Genomic DNA, 20,036 nt, shown 5'->3' on the forward strand with positions numbered 1-20,036 from the left:
AATACATCTATCTACCTACCTATTAAGTTTCTTCAAAATATAGGATTTTCCCAGTTATGTAGAATTTTACTTTCTTGAATTAAAATATTTTATATAATTTATATAAAGTATTATAAAATTTTTCAGATATTCTCATCTATTGCTTGATGGTGTGGCTTGGAAGACATTCGATCAAATAAATTGCTATCACAGTCATCTTGGTCTAACTCCAAGTTGTTTTATGCTAAAGTGAATAAAAATTCTGATGATTAAATTTACAAAACTGAGATCCCAATAAATTACAAATATATACATTATTATCTGAGAGTAACGATGTGACTTATAACTCATTTAAATATGTCTCTAATTTTAGTAAATCAATTTAACAGACATAAGAGAATTTTATAGAAATCCATTATTTCTATCTTTTCCATTTAATGTTCTTGAAAACAGAGTGCATCTTCCATTATAGTAAATGCTAAAGTTTTCAAGTTTAATTATGCTAAATCTTACTAATGAAAAAAAACCTTTAATCCATTAATATTTAATACATTATCATTACAAGTTACAGCATACAAAGATTGGCCTATAATTTTTTAATATGCTATTTATACTACTTTCTATAGTGTGAGAAAATTTAATAGATGAAAACTACTTTGCATGACTATCAACGTGACCTACCTGTAAAATATATATCATATCTGTCTCCCATTTACTCAGCCGCCAGTCTAGTCCAACCCAGCATTTGATATTTCCTTTTCTTCTAGAATAGGCTCCAAACTGATCTTTCTGCTTTCATTCCTATAGTACATCAACCCACTCTTTATGAACCATGTAGGTTGATCCTTTAGAAGTTAAAAAATCAGTTCATGAGGTCTTCCACTCCCTCTAAAATGGAGAAACACAAAATGGCTTTACTGCTTCTACTTGGAAAAACATTCCACCACCCCCAAAAAGAAAAACTCATATAAAAGATATGAGAAAAAATGGTTTTCAAGGCACTAAAATATATTCTGAGTTTGCTAAACCAAGGAGGGAGAAATATAATTCAGATTGAGCCACAGATATTGGTACTCTTGACAAAGACTCTATCTTCAGTGGATTTAATTGTTTGCTAAGTTTAGTTAACTGAAGCAAACCAAATAATTACTTTGCTAAATGACTTTAAGACATTAGAAATTCCTGGGGCACCTGGGTGGCTCAGTCAATTAAGCTCTGACTTTGGCTCAGGTCATGATCTCACAGTTCGTGAGTTTGAGCCCCATGTCAGGCTCTATGCTGACAACTCAGACCCTGGAGCCTGCTTTAGATTCTGTGTCTCCCTCCTTCTGCCCCATGCCTTTTTGCACTCTCTGTCTCTCAAAAATGAATAAACGTTAAGTGTTTTTTAAGACATTCAAAATTCCTTGTAAATACAGAAAAATTCCTCTAAAATTTTTCATAGACTAGAATATAAAATATATTTACAATGTACAACTTCCTCATTCAACCCATAAATAGGTCCTTCAAAAGATTTAGAGTAATTGCATTCACCCAGACATTGTAAAATACTTGATGAGAAAGCACCCTTATCTCTGAAAAGAGGTGTTATTGTTGGTTTTTATAGGCAAGGAAGATGCTGTTATTTGAAAGAATAGTTTTAATGAGAATGATTGGTTTTCTAATGAGAGAGATGTTAGTCAGGGCCATTTCTCTGGATCATTTTATGGTTTAATAAGGTTTTTTTTTAGTTTATATATTTATTTTGAGAAAACAGAGATAGTGTGAGTGGGGGAGGGACAGAGAATGAGAGAGACAGAGAATCCCAAGGAGGCTCTGCACTGTCAGCACAGAGCCCAATGCAGGGCTCAAACTCATGAAACCATGAGATCGTGACCTGAGCCAAAAACATGAGTCCAGTGCTTAACATACTGGGTCACCTGGGAGCACTATGGTTTAATAAATTTTAATAAGGAGGAATACTCTGCATGGTCCAATTTCTCTTAAGAGTATGTAAGACTGACGTTGGAAAATGTAAAGTCTTCTCAGATCTGTAGATAAAAAAGGAAGAAATGAAGGAAACAGTTTATGCCAAATGGAGTCAAATGATAATTCATAACCTTTCCCCAAATCCCAAGATTGAGTCTATTCACAAGCTCAGAGCTCCTTGAAGGAAGGAGAGGCCATAAACTTTTGTGGAAGGACCATACGGACACCACAAGAACCATAGTCTTCTATCTACCTCCTGCCCTTCCCCAAAAGATACTGTGGCATTCACTGGAGTATGTGCCTAGAGAGTGGCTTATAACTTTCTTTGAATGAGGCTTTTATATAAATGTTGGCTAAATATGAGAGTGGACTATGTTAGATACTATGTTCAGTATATTTTGGATCTTCTAGTACAAATATATTGGAGGTAATACATGTGTGTGTGTGTGTGTGTGTGTGTGTGTGTGTGTGTGCATAAAGTTATAAAATTTAAATGTATATATTAAAACTTGTTCCTAGGGAAGAGAAAGACTGAAAGTCACATTTTATTCTCCTACAAATTGTCATAGGTAAAGTGGTTCTGTAACTGGTTACTGTAGCAGCAATGTCCTGACTGAGCAAAGTGGTTCCTTTAACTTCCATTGTTGACATTGGCCTACAACCAGCAGCAGTTTCTGATCATGGTAGAAATAGCAGCTCCCATGGTGGACCATTCCATGCAGGAGTCTGGGGGTCATCTTGAATGTTCATCTTAGCATTTGTTTTCTCAACCCTTCCAATGCATCTGTTAGCTAGAGCTTCCGAGGTGATGAGCTATGGCATGCTAGTGTGCTACAAATGGGTTATGGATGCCTTAATATTGACTACTCTCATTCATTGGGCAACTGGTTTGGGCCTGAGGAAAGCAGATCAGAGTCTTTAGGACAGGCTTGCTTGGGCATAAGAAGTCTGAGTAGTCCATATGATACAAAAATTTGTGATCCCTATGAAGACCTGATGTAAGCCACTTAATTAAATGTAATAAATCCCTTTCTGCTGAAACTAGTTAGAATGGAATTTTTTTTTTTTTTTCATCTGGCCAGGCCTTAACACCATAGACTTTCCTGGAACATCCCTGTTACAATTTGGCTTCTCCAGAAACTAAGTCAGAGGACTTTGTGGTATTGTTTTCTTAGGAAGTCCAGGCCTCAGGAGCAGGACAAAGAGAGTGAAGGAGATGAGGAGGGAGAAGTTATAAAGTTTTGTTATTAGCTAGTCTGTAGTAAGTGTAACTGAATTATTGATCTCACGAAAAAACCTTCAAGAAGGAATTTAAACTGAGGTTTAGTACAATACATAACAAGAGAAAAAGTGGAGAGAAATTTAATCGTGAGCTTCTTATATCCAAAGAAGCTCTGATGAAAGTTTGACCCAGAAAGTGTTAAATTCCCTGCACTTACAAGTTGTGCATAGTGAGCCTTGAGTAGGGAGGGTCCAGTGGCATCAAAAGAGAAGCCACAGGTTGGAAGGAAAACACAGGACAGGAGTCTGAATTGAGGCACAATCAGGTTGTGTCTGCATGAGGTCAGTCAAAACCCACTCAGCTCTGATCCACACAGGAGTTGGTGGAATAAGAAACAAAAGAATCTAATGGAAGTTGCAGTGGTACATGAGAGATACCCCTTTGTCATGGTGATTTCATACAGCTGTTCATTTTATGTGAAATACACTTCCCTTACGTCTTGCCAATTTCTACTCATTCCTTGGGATTCATCTTAAATGTTGCTTTCTTACAGAAGCCTTCATGACTCTCCCCTCTTTCTCTGCTGTAATAGCTTATCAGAGCATTATGTCCTCTCTTCTACTGAGCACATATCAGAATTTGTATTATTATGTGCATTTGTAAAAATATTTAATATTAATTTCCTTTTCTAACTTGATTATTCTTGAGGATAGAGATAATTTTTCTTTAATAATAATATATCCTCCATGCTAAAAACTATATATAGAATTTAATAGGTACCTTTAATGAATGAATATTTGTTAAATTAATAAGTGAGGTATTTTTACAATGACCTAACTTTTACTTCAATTCTCCATAAAGAAAAGAAAAGACAGGTATAAAACACATTTATGTAAGATAAATTGAGTGTGTTCACTGAATGTAAACTTTTAGGACAATTTGCCATAGAATGAAGGCATAGCTGAACAGATCCATTATTTACAGGTAAATTCTGACAATGCATAGTGCTTTTTGTTATATTATAGAAACAAAAACAAAAACAAAAAACAGTTTCCACACAAGCATCCAAAACTATCAGATGGACATTCTAGCAGGAAAAATAATTTAATTTTGTAATCTTTTGTGAAAGGTCATTGCTGGTACTCTATCAAGTTCAGAGAATAGAAGTAGCATAATACATTTCGTCTCGTCATAACAAAAGAATAAAAATATTAATTTAGTTTCATTTTAGTAGTAACCATTATTAGAATTAATTGCTTAACTGTAGCTTAAACAATGGTAAAATAGTCCTTGTAATCATTAAATGAATACTGATGTTGGAAATACATACAAATAATGTGGGGGAAAGTATTATAGGGTATTTCTGATGTGTATATCTACAGATATCAGAGTCTTAGTTGGTATCCTAGTTCTAAAACCTGTTAGTTATTTCACTTTGATCAGGCTTATTTAAGCTTTTCTAATCATCATTTTTTTTTCATATGGAAAATTGGCACCGGTCTATTTTGAGCAGTCTAAGACATACCTTTATTTTATGTACCATTAACAAAGGAAAAAAAAAAAAACTCAACAGTTACCTTATGGCATTTTATGAGTAGAATGGTAACATGAATCCTGATTTCAGAGTGGCTAAAATAAAAAATAAAGACAAAAAAATAATTAATTGAGTTAAAATTGATAAGGTAGAATAGGCTTTTGTGAAAATTAAGATAATGCACAATGCTTAACACAAGCCAGAGATATCAGAGCTCAATTATATTAGCAATACAAAAGTATGGAAATTTATACTATCTTTAAAGTAACTGGGAATCATAGTACAACACACTTAAGTGATTTTTTGTTGTTGTTGTTCTATATCATGTATTTTCAAAGGTTTTCTTTATAACTGGGTGTAGCAGGCACTGGTATAATCATTTTTGGTTTTGATCATTTAATTTCTTTTGTGCTTCCAAATTCATTTCATTTGGTTTCAAAATTCAAATGTAGTGCATTTGACTTAACAATAAAGGAAAGTAAAAAATGACTAAAGTGAAACATTCTCTAAATAGGCTTGCAATCCAGAAGTGTCTGGCTTAGTTTGATGTATAAGTTTATTCATTATGTTGAAACATGCTTGCATGTTTAAATAGATCATCCATGCTTATACTCTTGATTCTTGCTTGTCATTTATATTTCTAGCGTGTATCATATTTGTCAAATGCTTTCAAGATTCAATTGTGGGACACAGTCCTACTCTGATGATCATATGTATATTTTCTAGATAAATGCATTTTTGAAAATAATTCAGCATCTAAATAAAACAACAACTCACTATATATAATTTTGTGAAGTGTTTATTATTGTAGCTGTCTAGTTTTATAAATCAAATAGGTTTTAACTCATTGTAACAGCATAGACTGAAAGACCTACCTACATTACAATAAATTACTTTTGTTTTACAAATCTTTTTTGTAATATACAAAATGTCTAAACATAACATTTATTGAATTAGCAATAAAATAAGATAGATCTCTAGTTTCTTTACGTGGGCAACAAGAATACCCTTAGTTGCCAGAACTAATATCTGGTTTTACTTTTACTGGTTCTACATTTTATATTTGCTCAGACACTTTCATGCCACTGGTCAATTCTTGATCATCTCTTCTATTTTTACTTTTTACCTCTGTCTCTTCTCTTCTAACTGTAGAAAGTGAACAAAAAAATTGTATATTGGAAAAAAAAGTCCGCAGAATTATATGTACATGCATTAGTAATATTTCTGTATATACAACAAAAATATCTTTATACCTACTATGATAAAAGTTAACTTCTACTGTAATTATTAAAATTTTTTAGTACTCCTTAAAGAAATAATGACACCTTTCTGTAAAAAAAAAAAAAACATGAGTAATGGCTTCAGTTTTAAAAAGGTCTGTGAGAAGTTAAATCACCTGATTGGGATAATATTTGCTCATATTATCAGACTAACCCTATACCCATGGCAAAATGTGTTAACACATACATAAATAAAAGCACAAAACATATACACTAGCTAAAACATTCACATAAATAAGAGTAAGGATCTTTATAGTTTTAGAATGTCTTCATGCTCTGCAGAGATTATTATCTTAAAATACATATTCTGAGGGGCTCTTGGGTGGCTCAGTCAGTTAAGCGTTTGACTTTGGCTCAGGTTATGGTCTCGAGGTTTGTGAGTTTGAGCCCTGCGTCAGGCTCTGTGCTGGCAGCTTGGAGCCTGGAGCCCACTTTGGATTCTATGTTTCTCTCTCTGTCCCTTCCCTGATTGTTCTCTGTCTCTCTCTCTCTCTCTCTCTCTCTCTCAAAAATAAACATTAAAATCTTAAAAAAATACACACACACACACACACACACACACACACACACACACTCTGAATGTCCCATTTCAAATACATAGGTGAACTAATTGTTATCGACAGAAACCAAATCTCTCCAAGTTTCAATTATCTCTAGAACCCCACATGATTTTTTTTAACCTGGCCTCACAAACCCTTTATGTGAAGACAGTATGTCCCAGTCTCCTTTGTAGCTAGGTATGGACAAACGACTATGGGATTTGATTTGAGCAGATATGTTGAAGAGAAATCAAAGAAGTGTTTTTATAATGAGAAGGATGGTGCATTTCCCTCCTCTTTTTCCTCTCTCCTGCTGTGTAGAATTGAGAGTTGGAGTTGGGGCATACCTCACGGATGCATGCTGACTGTGAAGGATCAGCAAGAAATAATGTCCTAGGTCCCTGATGCTGTACCCCATATCAGCTGTGGACCAACTCCTATCTAGACATAGAAATAAATTGCTTTTTTTTCTAAGTCAATTTATTTTAGGTTTTCTGTCACTCACAGCTTCTCCTAATATTGCCAGGGAGAGTGACAGACAGCTCTTTTGTTGTTACAGACAAAATTCGTTTTTTAATTGGACAATTAGAATTCTTTGAATTGCATAGCCTTTTATCCAATTTCTAACCCTACATTTTCATTCATTAAAATCTATTATCTATTGGGTTTTGCCTAGGATGTAGAAAGCAGCAAAGAGTATCACTGCTACTCTGGAAGCAAACAAAGCCAGGTAGAACACAAAATCATAACTTTTCTTGGAACTAAAAAGGAACTGAGTCTGCAAGACAAATAGTCTCAAATATAAGGAGTAATAGATATCTCCAAGTAGAGATATAATGTGAGCACTGACTTACCAGTGTTGCCATAAGAGGAAGAGACCCTGGGAAATATATAAATGAGCAAAAAAATAATAATAATTAAATAAGCTTTTTAAATGAATGGCTAACATATGGGTAGGCATGACAGTTAAAGAAATTCTACTGAGTAGAGCAGTAACAGATTCTTGAACTATCTCCAAGTATTTGGAAATGAAATAATATAGTGGTAAAAATTAAAGGCCAAAAAAGTCACACAATAAATGAGAAATATTTTGGAATTGAAATAAAATTAAATACAATACATCAAAATTTGTGGTATACAGCTGAAACAGTACTGAAGGCAAAATTTATGGCATTAAATATGTATAAAAAAGAGAGGTCTTTTTTTTACAATTTTTTTTAATATTTATTATTTTGAGAGAGATACAGAGCACAAGCGGGCAGGGGCAGAAAGAAAGGGAGACACAGAATCCCAAGCAGACTCCAGGCTCTGAGCTGTCAGCACAGAACCCAACATGGGACTCGAACCCACAAACTGTGAGATCATGACCTGAGCTGAAGTTGGCCGCTTAACTGACTGAGCCATCCAGGTGCCCCCCTAAAAGAGAGGTCTTAATCAATGACATGATTTTCTACCCTTAGAAGCTAGGGAAAAAAGAGCAAAGTATACCCAAAGCAAGTGGAAGGAAGGAAATAAGGTAAGAGCAGAACTCAATAAATTGAAGCAGAAAGACAATGGAGAAAATTAATAAAATTGAAAGCTGATTTTTTTAAAACAGTTTTATTGAGGGATAATTGATATACAATAAACTGCACATGATTAACATATAATTACATATGCCAAAGCATATGTATGCACCTGTGAAACCTTCACCACAATCAAAATAATGAGCATACCCATCCATTCTCGTGTGTTTTGTGCCCTGTGGTAAGCCCTCACTCCTATCCCGTCCAGCTCTCACTCATCTGTATCTCCAAGAAATCACTCATCCCCTTTCTGTCACTATAGATTTATTTGCATTATCCAGACTTTTATATGAATGAACTCCTACTGTATGTGCTCCCTTTTTTGTTTGTTTTTGTTCTGACTTCTTCCACTCGACAATAGCTATTTAGAGGTGTGTTCATATTGTTGTGTTTTACTTCGTCTTCCTTGTTGAGTAGTGTCCCAGTGTATGTATGTAACATAATTTGAATGCACCTGTAGATGGACAGTAAGCTTGTGCCAACTTTTAACTATTACCAATGAACTACTACAAATATTCATGTAAGTTTGTATATATACATTTATTTATCTTGGGTAAATACTAGGAGAGAAATTACTGGGTCATATGCTAGAAGCATGTTTGATTTTTTAAGTAATTTCCAAAATGTTTTCCAAAGCAATTTACCATCGTTCATTCCTACCAGCAGTGTATGAGAGTTTCAGTCACTCCACATTTTCACCAACATTTTAGTATGCCCGGTGTTATTGGTTTTTAACATTCTAATTGAGGTAAAATAGTATAAGGTTTGACTTACTTTATGCTTTCCTAATGACCACCCACAATGTGGGTAGTGTCCCCTTCTCTCCTATTTGCATGTGCTAACTTGCCGTCAACATGTTTTTATGGTGACAAGTCTGTTCTAATCTTTTGTCATTTTCAAATTAAGTTTTGCTTTTATTGTTATTGAGTTTTGAGATTTCTTTATTTGGGGTAAAAATCCTTTATCAAGTATGCAATTTACAAATCATTTCTCTGAGTCTGTAGCCTATCAATTATTTTGATAAAAAACTTACAGAAAATAATAGCTTTTAATTTTGATGAAGCCCTACTTATTCATTTATTTTTAAGGTTTTTGTTTTTGGGTTTTTGGTTTCTTATCTTCATTTACATCATAGTTAGTGGTGAAATCTCTAAAAGTTTGCCATCTGTTTTTTCCTCTGAGCTTTAATTTTCCATGGGTAAATGCATCCATAGTAAAAACTTCCATTTTTATATAGCTCCCCCGTGATTCAACCTCCTTAATCTCATTAGAGTTTCCTAGCCATTCCACCAGGGTTCTTTTCTTAACTGGTATCTTTTTTTTCCCCTATCATGACTTTAACCAAGCAAACCTCAAATCTTACCAAACCAAACTCCAACTTTCCAATAAAAATACCTTGCTTACATCAAATTTGGTATAACCCTTCTACCTTTCTCCCCTCCTCCAACCAGATTGCTTAAAATCTAAAGCTGAACCTTCAAGTATTAAATACAAAACCTTTGGAAAGCTGCATTTCTTTCTAGAAGAGGATATTGTGGATTGACACATTTCGCATGCATTCCATACTTCTAGAATAATTTTCTTTATTGAAAAGTCTGAACTGTTAAAACAAAAAATAAAAACCAAAAAACAGACAAACAAAAAACCTCCTGAAGAAAGCCTGGGTGGCTCAGTCAGTGAAGCGTCTGACGTCAGCTCAAGTCATGATCTCATGGTTCGTGAGTTTTAGCCCCGCATCGGGCTCTGTGCTGACAGCTCAGAGTCTGGATCCTACTTCAGATTCTGTTTCTCCCTGTCTCTCTGCCCCTCTACTGCTCTCACTCTGTCTCTGTCTCTATCAAAAATAAATAAACATTAAAAAAATAAAAAAAAATCCCAAGAATCTGGATTGTAGATTGTAGTTCAGATTTTGCATTTATGTGCAACCATTTGCTATTTGGAAGGTAGCAGTGTGGTGATACCATTCCCTTGCTGCTGTTTATGCTGGCATTACAAGTAGAGAAGTGATGGTCAAGAGGCAGTTGTATCAATGCCTGGACCCAACCTTGTAGGATCTAACCGCTAGCTTTATGACTAGGACAGTTGCAGTTATTGTTTTAGCCAGAGGTCATTTTCATGTGGACTATCAAGCATTGTTTAGGTGATGATGGGTGCTTGTTTAACAGAGGACACTGCCAGTTTCTTAAATATCAGCATTGAGGCTACATTACAACGGTTGCTTTTGTACTTGAGCCCTTTAAAAGTAGATTCAACTCACTTTCCTCATTTCTCCAACGTTTTGCTTGGACCTAATTCTGTATAATAAATTATTTTTTCTTTAAAACACCCCAGAAAACCTTTATTTCCTATAGCTGCATTGTATCAAAAGTAGGGGCAGACTCTGATTATCTTTCCTGATTGAATGTGTGGGCAGTGAAGAACAATCCTGATACTACTGGAAAATGAGATACTGGTAGTCCATGGCACATAGTGGCAGAACATTATGAAATTAATCAACTGTAGCCACCTGGAATAAAATTCCTGTTAAAGACAAAATGTGGCATACCTAGTAACTGCTTCAACAGATCATCAAGAGGAATAAGGAATACAAATACTCTTAGTCTTGTGTTTCTGACTGCACAGGAGAATTTGAAGAAAAATGGCAAGCTCGGGGTTTTACAATTTTGACTCAAGGCAAGGTGAAAGTAGTTTCTGTGACTGCCCCAGAATAACTTCTCACTTCGCCATAGTCTTTATATGTCTAAAAATCAGGTGTGAAATCTGAATGTACAAATTGCTGAATTCCCATATTAGCGGAAATCTTGCTGGGTTTTTCTTTTTTTCTTTTCTTTTCTTTTCTTTTCTTTTCTTTTCTTTTCTTTTCTTTTCTTTTCTTTTCTTTTCTTTTCTTTTCTTTTCTTTTCTTTCTTTCTTTCTTTCCTTCCTTCCTTCCTTCCTTCCTTCCTTCCTTCCTTCCTTCCTTCCTTCTTTCTTTCTTTCTTTCTTTCTTTCTTTCTTTCTTTCTTTCTTTCTTTCTTTCTTTCTTTCTTTCTTTCTTTCTGTAAAATTTAGTCCTGTGTTGAAAAGATAATCTTTAAGAATTTTATTTTAGGTGAAGTTCTGAACCCCGAGTACCCCTGAGTTTCCTTGCCAGAAAAGACAGTCCCTATATCTCTTTGTGATGTGACCAGATCTGCCTTATAGAAATCCTGAACTAGTTTGAAGTAGCTTTCTCTACAAAGGCTACAAATTCTCCCACATTCCACCTGAACCTCCATTCATATATCCAAATATAGCTAGAGTTAAAAGCAAAATCATTACCCAGGGAGACAACTAAAGCATCTGATAGAGTGGGGAGATATAGGCTTCCAGTTATGGAATAAATATGTCATAAGAATGAAAGATATAGTATAGAGAATATAGTCAATGATATTGTAATAGCATTGTGTGCTGACAGATGATAGCTGTACTTGTAGTGAACATAGTATAATGTACAGATTTGTCAAATCACTATATTGTACACCTGATACTAATATAATATATTGTACACCTGATACTGTAACAGTGTTAACTACACTGGGATTTTAAACCAACCAATCAAAAAAACCAACCAATCAAAACCAAGATTGCATCAACTTACATTGACATAAATCTGGCAATGAACTCTAAAACTTCTGCAGAAGGAAGAAACATAACTCCAAATTTATATATAACAATGACTCAAAGAATAAGGACTTCACATCTGAGCATAAGTAATCAAAGAAGACACTAAAGTTTACCTCAGTTGGTTAACTAAAACTAGATTAAATTTGGCCCATATTGAATGAAGCTAAACTGTCAAAAATAAATGCTATACTATAGAAAAAGGAATCCTAAGTCTTAGGGAGAGAAGAATGTTTGTGTATGTTTATCATGTTGAATTTATTACTCTCCTACTACCACATTTTCCAAAAAGGCTAAGAAGACAGTTTCTCAAGCACTGAAGAATAATAGATAAGGGGAGGATGGGTGTCTTTTTAAGGACCTGTAACTGGTTCTTCTTAAAGGTGAGTGATGTAGGTGAGAGGTGTGGCATTGAAATGAATTCCCTCAGTGAAAATGGATGAAGGGCTCTCAAAAAGTAATCTCTAGTAGCAGAAGCAATCCCTAAGCTATTGGCAGAATTACCTGGCAGCAGGACCAGAACAGACTGTATCTGTGTGGAACTTTGATGATAATCGAATTGATCATGATATTCTAGCTCTGAAAAATATTGATCCTTCCTGATTCATCTATCTGGAAAATCTCTGTGTGGTGAGCAAGAAGCTGACCCCAGTTTAACATTATATAGAGTTACGGCTCTACACTCAATTACACTTAATTCCCAGATATGGTCTGGACCATAGATCAGTATCTCACCAATGAAGAGACACTGAGGACTTCTGAAGAAGGGCTCTGTGACACTGCTATGACTATCTGTTAGCTTTTTCCAAAATGGTGCACAAGTACTTACTATATAGCTGTATACTAAATAATGAGAACAAACTTTAGAAGGAATTTTAGATGCATTCTCTAAGCAAATTCCAACCATTGGGGGAACCAAACATCACTGGGTTCCACCACTGGGAATAAAGTCTCAATGTGGTTGGAACCAGACTTTGTCTTACTATAGGAAAAGAGTCCATTCAGTAGTTATGTCCCAGTCTCTGAGTGAAGAATTAGAATATTTACACATTAATTCTGGGCCCAGGGAATAAGGTTATGATGATGCAAAGAATAATATAGGAATCTCTTAGGCTATATCTCTCTGTCAAAATGGTAGCATAAAATAAATAATCACAGAGATCAATGCCAAAGATTTGAAAGATTCGGAGTAAAAATTCTGTAGATCTCTAAATGACTTTCTTATTTGGTTTGTGCCAAAGAGAGATAATACTTGGGAAATGACAATGGAATATGCTGAAATTATTCAAATGATAATTCTTATTACAGATGATCTTCCAGATATGGTTTTAAACTGGGGCAGTTCGATATTGCCAGTGGTACCCAGGGTATGCTTATCTACCTAATGATCAGTTACTATCCCCCTATATCAAAAAGATAAAACCAGAATGGTTTGTTTCCACCAAGTAGCAAATAAAGTACATCTTAACTATGTTGCTTTAGGGTTATATCACCTAGTTTATCTCATGCCCATTTACTCTTTGAGTAAGAAGAATGGGGTGTCCTAAATGCCATGAGAAAATATAGGCACATTGGAGAATGAAAAGTATAAATAAATATTTAGCAACCTTGCACTTCAGTGAATTTTCTAGGTATATTGTAATCTGATTCAGGCTCAAATAATCTCACCAAGGAAAAACAAAAATTTGAGTCCCTCGATCTTCTTACCACTTATAGATAAAGTGATTTCTAAGATTCCGGATATTGGAGATATTACGTCCCATTTTGGTATCACATTTTGCTCTGACTCATTCACTGAGTGACTCATAAGTTACCAAGAGAAGCCAGTTCATCTAGGCTACAGAACAATGTTTGAAGTGGCTTCTATTTAGAAGAACCAGAAAGTTATCAATAATAATAAACATTTGTAGAACCAATGAATATAGTGTGTGTGTGTGTGTGTATACATATATGTACATATTTAATTAATTATTTTGAGATATATACAAAGCTTAGTCATTTTACTTTACTGTTCATTATTATTTAATACATGATGTACTTTGAATATTGGCTTTATATATTTTTTTATATTATAGGGTATCAAATAGGAATTTGAGCTGGAGGATAAATGAATATCAAATAGAGTTTACATGGTGATTGGTAGAACTTTGAGTCTTTCCTATTGTGGGGGGGGGTGGTGAGTAAATCTTTCCTTACAAAGCGGATGGTCTTATAATGATGCAGATATCTTGTTACTACTGGTATATTTTAGAAGTATATGTGGAAGCATATATGTGGATATTGAGTATTCCAAGAGATGGTCTGTGAAGAGTACTATCTATTAGTATTTTTAGTTTTCTCTCCAGATTGCCTTCCCATACTGAAAAGACATCATCCATAAATCAGATTCCACAAATTAAACAAATTCCAGGGATATATGGTAGATAATAAAGCCTATCTTCCTGCTACTCTTCTAGCTGGCAATACAAGTCACAGGGAGGTTTCTGTTGAGACAAAACATCAGTGGTTGGGTTAGGCATTCCTTTATCTGGGAAGTGCTTTGTGGGTATTGAACAGTCATGGCCAGAGCGGTAGCTTCTTCACCTCTGAAGCACGGTTTGAATAACATAGTTTGCTCTAGACATCAGCACCTCCTGAGGCAGCTCCATGACTTTTAACTCTCCAGCCATTTCAATGAATTTGTGAACTCCTACTTTCCTGTATTAGATCTTCTTTTTTAAATGCCTAATGTGGATAATATTTCTTACATTAACCTCATCTCTTCATCTCCAAATTCAATTCTGCCTTCACCTACTTCCTACGGTTTAACGACTGAACTTTTCCAAAGACGCAATATTCTTTCATGGCTCAAGCTTTAGCACGTAACATTTTAACTGGCACAGTATATCTCTTTACCATATGGAAAATATGTCCTCACTCTTAAAGCAAATAAAAACTTCTTTTGCGAAGCTTTCCTAGAGAGTGCTTTATTCTCTGATGTTCTCTTTGTTGTTTGTACACACCCATATGGCATCTATCCATCTAGTGCTGTCATTACTTGTTTAAATTTATTTTCCTATGTTAAATTTCAAATTTCTTGAGAAAAAAAAGATTACGCTTTATTAGCTTTGTTGTCTCTGAATATCTCCTGCCCAACACATATTCTCTGTCTATGGGTGCCTGAAAGGACACGATTTCTAACTTTGTTGGTAAGTTTTAAATGATTTTATTTATTATTTATGTTTCTTCTTATTATTCTACCATATTTAGGTAGTTTAATATATTACATAGAATTAGGAATTAAAGAATTGAAAAAGATGCTTCAATCACAATAAATTTCTAATTCCAGTGTATTTAAATGGCTGGAATATTATAAGCGTTAGGGAGTAGGAGCATTGTTTGTTTTGAAAATTTAAAGTAACTGGGGCACTTGAATGGCTCAGTCAGTTAAGCACCCAACTCTTGACTGACTCAAGTCATGATCTCATGGTTGGTGAGTTTGAGGCCTACATCGGGCTCTGTGCTGACAGGACAGAGCCTGCTTGGGATTATCTGTCTCCTCTCTGTCTGCCCCTACCTACCCTGCTCATGTTCTCTTTCTCCCTCTCTTATATAAATAAATACATAAATAAATAAATAAATAAATAAATAAATAAATAAATAAATAAAACTTATTTTTCAAAAATGAAAATAGAAAGTAACCAAAGTATGCTAGGTTTTAAAGTTATAGGTAGGAGAGAGTCATTTAGATGGGATAGATTATTTTTTGTCAAAATCCAGCAAGGTTTTTAAGTCCTATTCCACTGAATCCACAGATGACATTTATGGACAGACACAGGAAATATTGACAGACATATTGTAAAATCTGGACAAGAGCCTCAACTCCAGGAAGTCTGCAGCTGTATGAAACAGCAAATCTATAAAGAAAGTAACAGGAACCACAGGCTAACATTTAGTGAAGACTATGCCTCAGAAACCCTAAATTAACTGAGTGCATACATACAGTATTTGATTTATGTCTCAGTTATGGGGTTCACCAAGGAGGTAACTTTTTTTTTCTCCCTCAAGGGGTCAGAAATGTAGTTGGGTCTGTTAGTGAAGTTTTATAGGTCAAGAAATGTGAATTCTACAAGACTACCTGACAGCAAGAACTGAAGTGTTATTTCAAGCAGCATGCCAATGGGATCCCAAAGGCACCAAACCGGCAGCAAGTTTTGAGACCCAAAATGCAAAGCCAGTGGAGGGTTTGAGAATCAAGGGATATTAGAACAAGGAGCAGTTGACCAGGTTGCAAAAATAGGCATCACTGTGGATGAACAAAGAGAGAATGGGCCATTTCTCTCTATTGTGATTTTGCAATGATTGATATATTTGCAATGATTGATAAATGGAAACTAAGAACTTTGCAGGGTCATAGCATATATAGTGAAAGGAAATGGCCTGTCTTCCTTGGGTTAACAGAGGAACAAGAAAGCAACTTCCAGAAAAGAGGATTTTGACCAATTTAACAATTCTCTGAAAGTTTTCAGTCTAAAGGTACATTAAGTATACAGAATAGTGATGAAAGCATAGCCCATAAGGTCAGCTTTACCCGCTGTTGAATACTGTGTTTGCTCTGTAAACTTTATCAAGATATCTAAACATTCCATGCCTCTGCTTCCTCTTATAGAAATTGTACTAGTACAATTACTACTTGTTTAATGTTGTTAAAAAACAAAATTCTACTGAGTAAATTTTACAGGTCTTATTGGCTTAATCCAACTATTCATGAATCAGGCAGCATCCCATCTAGTGGATACAAAGGATAACCTCCAAGGACTTAAACAAAGTGAAAACTTTTATATACAGAAAAGAGAATAATGAGGAAATTTAATACTAGTGAAAAATTGATTGGTTGTGGCAAGGTCACTTTCTTTTAGGGGATGGTAGGATTTCTACAGGCAAATAACCTCACCAGGTAATTCCTGATTGACTGGTTTAAGATTCAGTTTCTGGAGTGGCTGAAACTGTAATTAAGTCTCAGTTTGGTGATGTGAGTACTTACTTAGCCTAAGTGACTCCATTTTGGGTCTGTTGTCTTGTTTTTAATATTGTAAACTACCTGTATATTAATGTATATTTATACTTCATTCCATGGGTCAATATGAATATTTGCAACTATTTACTTTTGTTATTTTATAAGTTTTTAAGTGAATAGAGCTCTTATCAGGTGAAATGAAGGAAGTATTTTAGCTGGGTGAACACTAACAACCACTGTAGTCAAATTCTTATACCCATGCAGGAAAAACCAAGCTAATACTATCTTTTACAAGATGATTTCAAAAACTATTCTTGTATTGAGGTGCCCTTTATTACTTCAGACATTGACCCTCAAATTAATGTGCTCTTAATCTCTTTAAAACTCAGTGTGTCTGTAGTAGTGAAATGTTATTTGAGTTACCTTTCATTACATAGAGAAAATTTAATCCTTATTAAATCTAGATGCCACTTCACTTGATGATTATTTGAATCATATTTACTCAAGGAAGAAGGCTCAGTTTTTCTAAGGCCAACTATTTTCATGTTAATTGAACTTGAATTGCAACATTAGAATCCGTGAGAGAACGGGAGTTATGTGAAAGAAGGTCACTAGTAAACTGAACGTTTGCTCAGACACAAGATTAGCCAGATTTTTGGCTTTAACAAAATGTTACCAGTCAGGAACTGCACTGTTGAACTATTACCCAATATCCAATAAAGCAAGTGGATAATCAACCAAATTCATGAAGAATAATGGCATATTGATTAAGCAGTTCTACAATCTTTCTTTAGATTACACTCAAACAGACATCCTAAAAAATCAATGACAAACTGAGAGTCAAATAAAGGAAATCTTTCCAGTGTTCCCATTGATTTTAGAATGGGTTTGGAGGCTTAAAGACCATCAGAGTTCCCAGTAGGTTGTTTTGACCCTATCAGAGAAGAATCAAAATGCAATTAAGGGCAAAACAAAAATTTTTAAAGCTTTGTCTTATATTTAATGAAATTTAAATAGATGCATAAATTTCTTTCAAATAAACTTCGTGCAATATGCATTCAAGTATTTTTTTCAAGTCAGTGTGATACTGTAGTATGCACAAAATACATTCTTTTGACAAACTTTGGCTACCATGAATGTATATTGATGTATAGTGCATATAAAAATATATATGTGTATATATACATATATAGATAGATATGTATATATATATATATACCCACACGCATAAATGTATATATGTGTGTGTGTATGTGTGTGTGTATATATACATAAAATCATAATCATTAGTCTCTTCACTTCACTTTTCACAGATAAGACTTTACCTTTCAGAGATAAAAATTCAAATATATTACATAGCATTGATTCTAGCTCTCAATATAACATACATTAATGTTACTACTATACACAAATATTAATGTTAATTATTACTTTCACAAAATATCTGTGCAAACCCTAAGGAATATATGTACATATGTACACACGTATACACAAAATCTAAGTGTTAAAGGAAATCTAAACATGATTTGACTATTTTTCAGAGTATTTCATTTCACTTGAACTAATGTGGGAAAATATGAAGAATACATTTTCTCCATTTAAATTTCTAAGAAAAGTAAAAAAAGCCCTTTCAATTTTTGAGGAAAAAAAATAAAGAAAAAGTAGCCAATAGCCAAAAGAAAAAAAAATACCTATTTTCTGCTTCTAAGCCAACAATTTCTTTGAGCAGAGCAAGCTATTGGGGGGGGGGGGGCTATCATGTGCTATTGGAATGAGATCATCAGAGCAAATGTGAGTTTCCAAGATAACACAATAGGTGACCTCTGAAGATGGCACCAGAATGATCACCCTTATTTAGTGTTCCTGTCCCCTTAAATGTACCTCTTTTTCTAAAGATCTTTCTAGCCAGGCCTATGCCAAAGTACAATGATGCAACACCTAAGCCACCTACAACAAAAAGGTAGAGGAACTCTACCAATCCACATAAAATCATGGGCCACCCCCTCTGTAACTGTGACAGGCTTCTTCTCCCAGAAACAAGGGGAATTGAATTTGTCATGAAAATGTGTGATTAGAGAAGGTGAGCTTTCTTCATCACTTCTAATTGTGATCATTATTATTTCACCATTAAAGATAATTCATCACATTAGTAACTGTCAACAATGGTCACGTTCAATTCAAATATAGCTTATAATTATAGAAATTAGAATGCTGTAGGAGTCACATCATTTCTCTCAAAATTGATGTTAAAGAAAAAATTCACTGACAAGGAAGACTTTATTCAGAACTATTGCAATAAGGATCAAGACTATGGCAACAGGGAAGAGAGATTGAATTTAACTTCTCAGGAAAAAAAAAAAAAGACACAAGAGACTTTAAGGCCTGGGGTATGTTAGTAGAAAAGTATTGAAAGATGTTAGGAGAGAAGTTGGTCCCTGTTATGAGGCCATCTGTGTTTGCTAATTGGAACTTCTTAAAGTTAGGCTCCTACCCTCCCACAGAGACAGATCCTGATCAATGTATTTCAAGCCAGGGCTCCCAGGTCCTTGAGAAAGACATTCCTGGGTTGTAAAACTAGCAAGAAGCTGGGAGAAAATTTACATCTAAAAGAGCTGAGAATTTACAATTCAAAGTGTTCTAGAGTAAAAGCTCTATCAAAAAGAATGTCAAGGGCAGACAGTCAAGAAGAAACCTACCTAAAGTTTAGTCAAGCAAAGGGAAGTTAAGGCATTTTTGGTCATGGGATGTGTTCATAAGATAACAGTCTCAGGAAGTACACTTTGGCTGAGTCTACATCAAAATTATAAAGGATTTTCAGTACATATTGAAAGGTAGCATTGCTGCTTTGCAGAGGTAAATAGTTCTAATCATAGCATAGGCAATACTCTGAAAAGGTTAAGATAAATTGTATATCAAAAAGTAAATGGCAAACTTCCCATACAAATGAATTTTTAATATATATATTTTTAATTCCTAACCCCCCACCCCCACCCCCCCCACCCCGCCTCACATGCCCACACACAATTTCAGTACAGTTTTCTTCATTAGACTCTTCACTGTAAGCTCTCTACTTAGGAGTGTGCTCCCTAGATGTCAGACAGAATACACATATAGCATATAGCACACAGCATGGATAAAACATATAGTGCCAATGTTGTAGTTTCATAGTAATGTTTTTTATTACCACTAAAGGACATTGGTGAGAACTCCAAGGAACTTCAGACCATAACATTATAGGGGGAGAAGAAAAAAATATATAAATAATAGCTTATTATTTTTTTAATATAGGCTACTCAAAGGCATATGGAAAA

This window comes from Neofelis nebulosa, chromosome 1, assembly GCF_028018385.1.
Source record: "Neofelis nebulosa isolate mNeoNeb1 chromosome 1, mNeoNeb1.pri, whole genome shotgun sequence".
Taxonomy (NCBI): domain Eukaryota; kingdom Metazoa; phylum Chordata; class Mammalia; order Carnivora; family Felidae; genus Neofelis; species Neofelis nebulosa.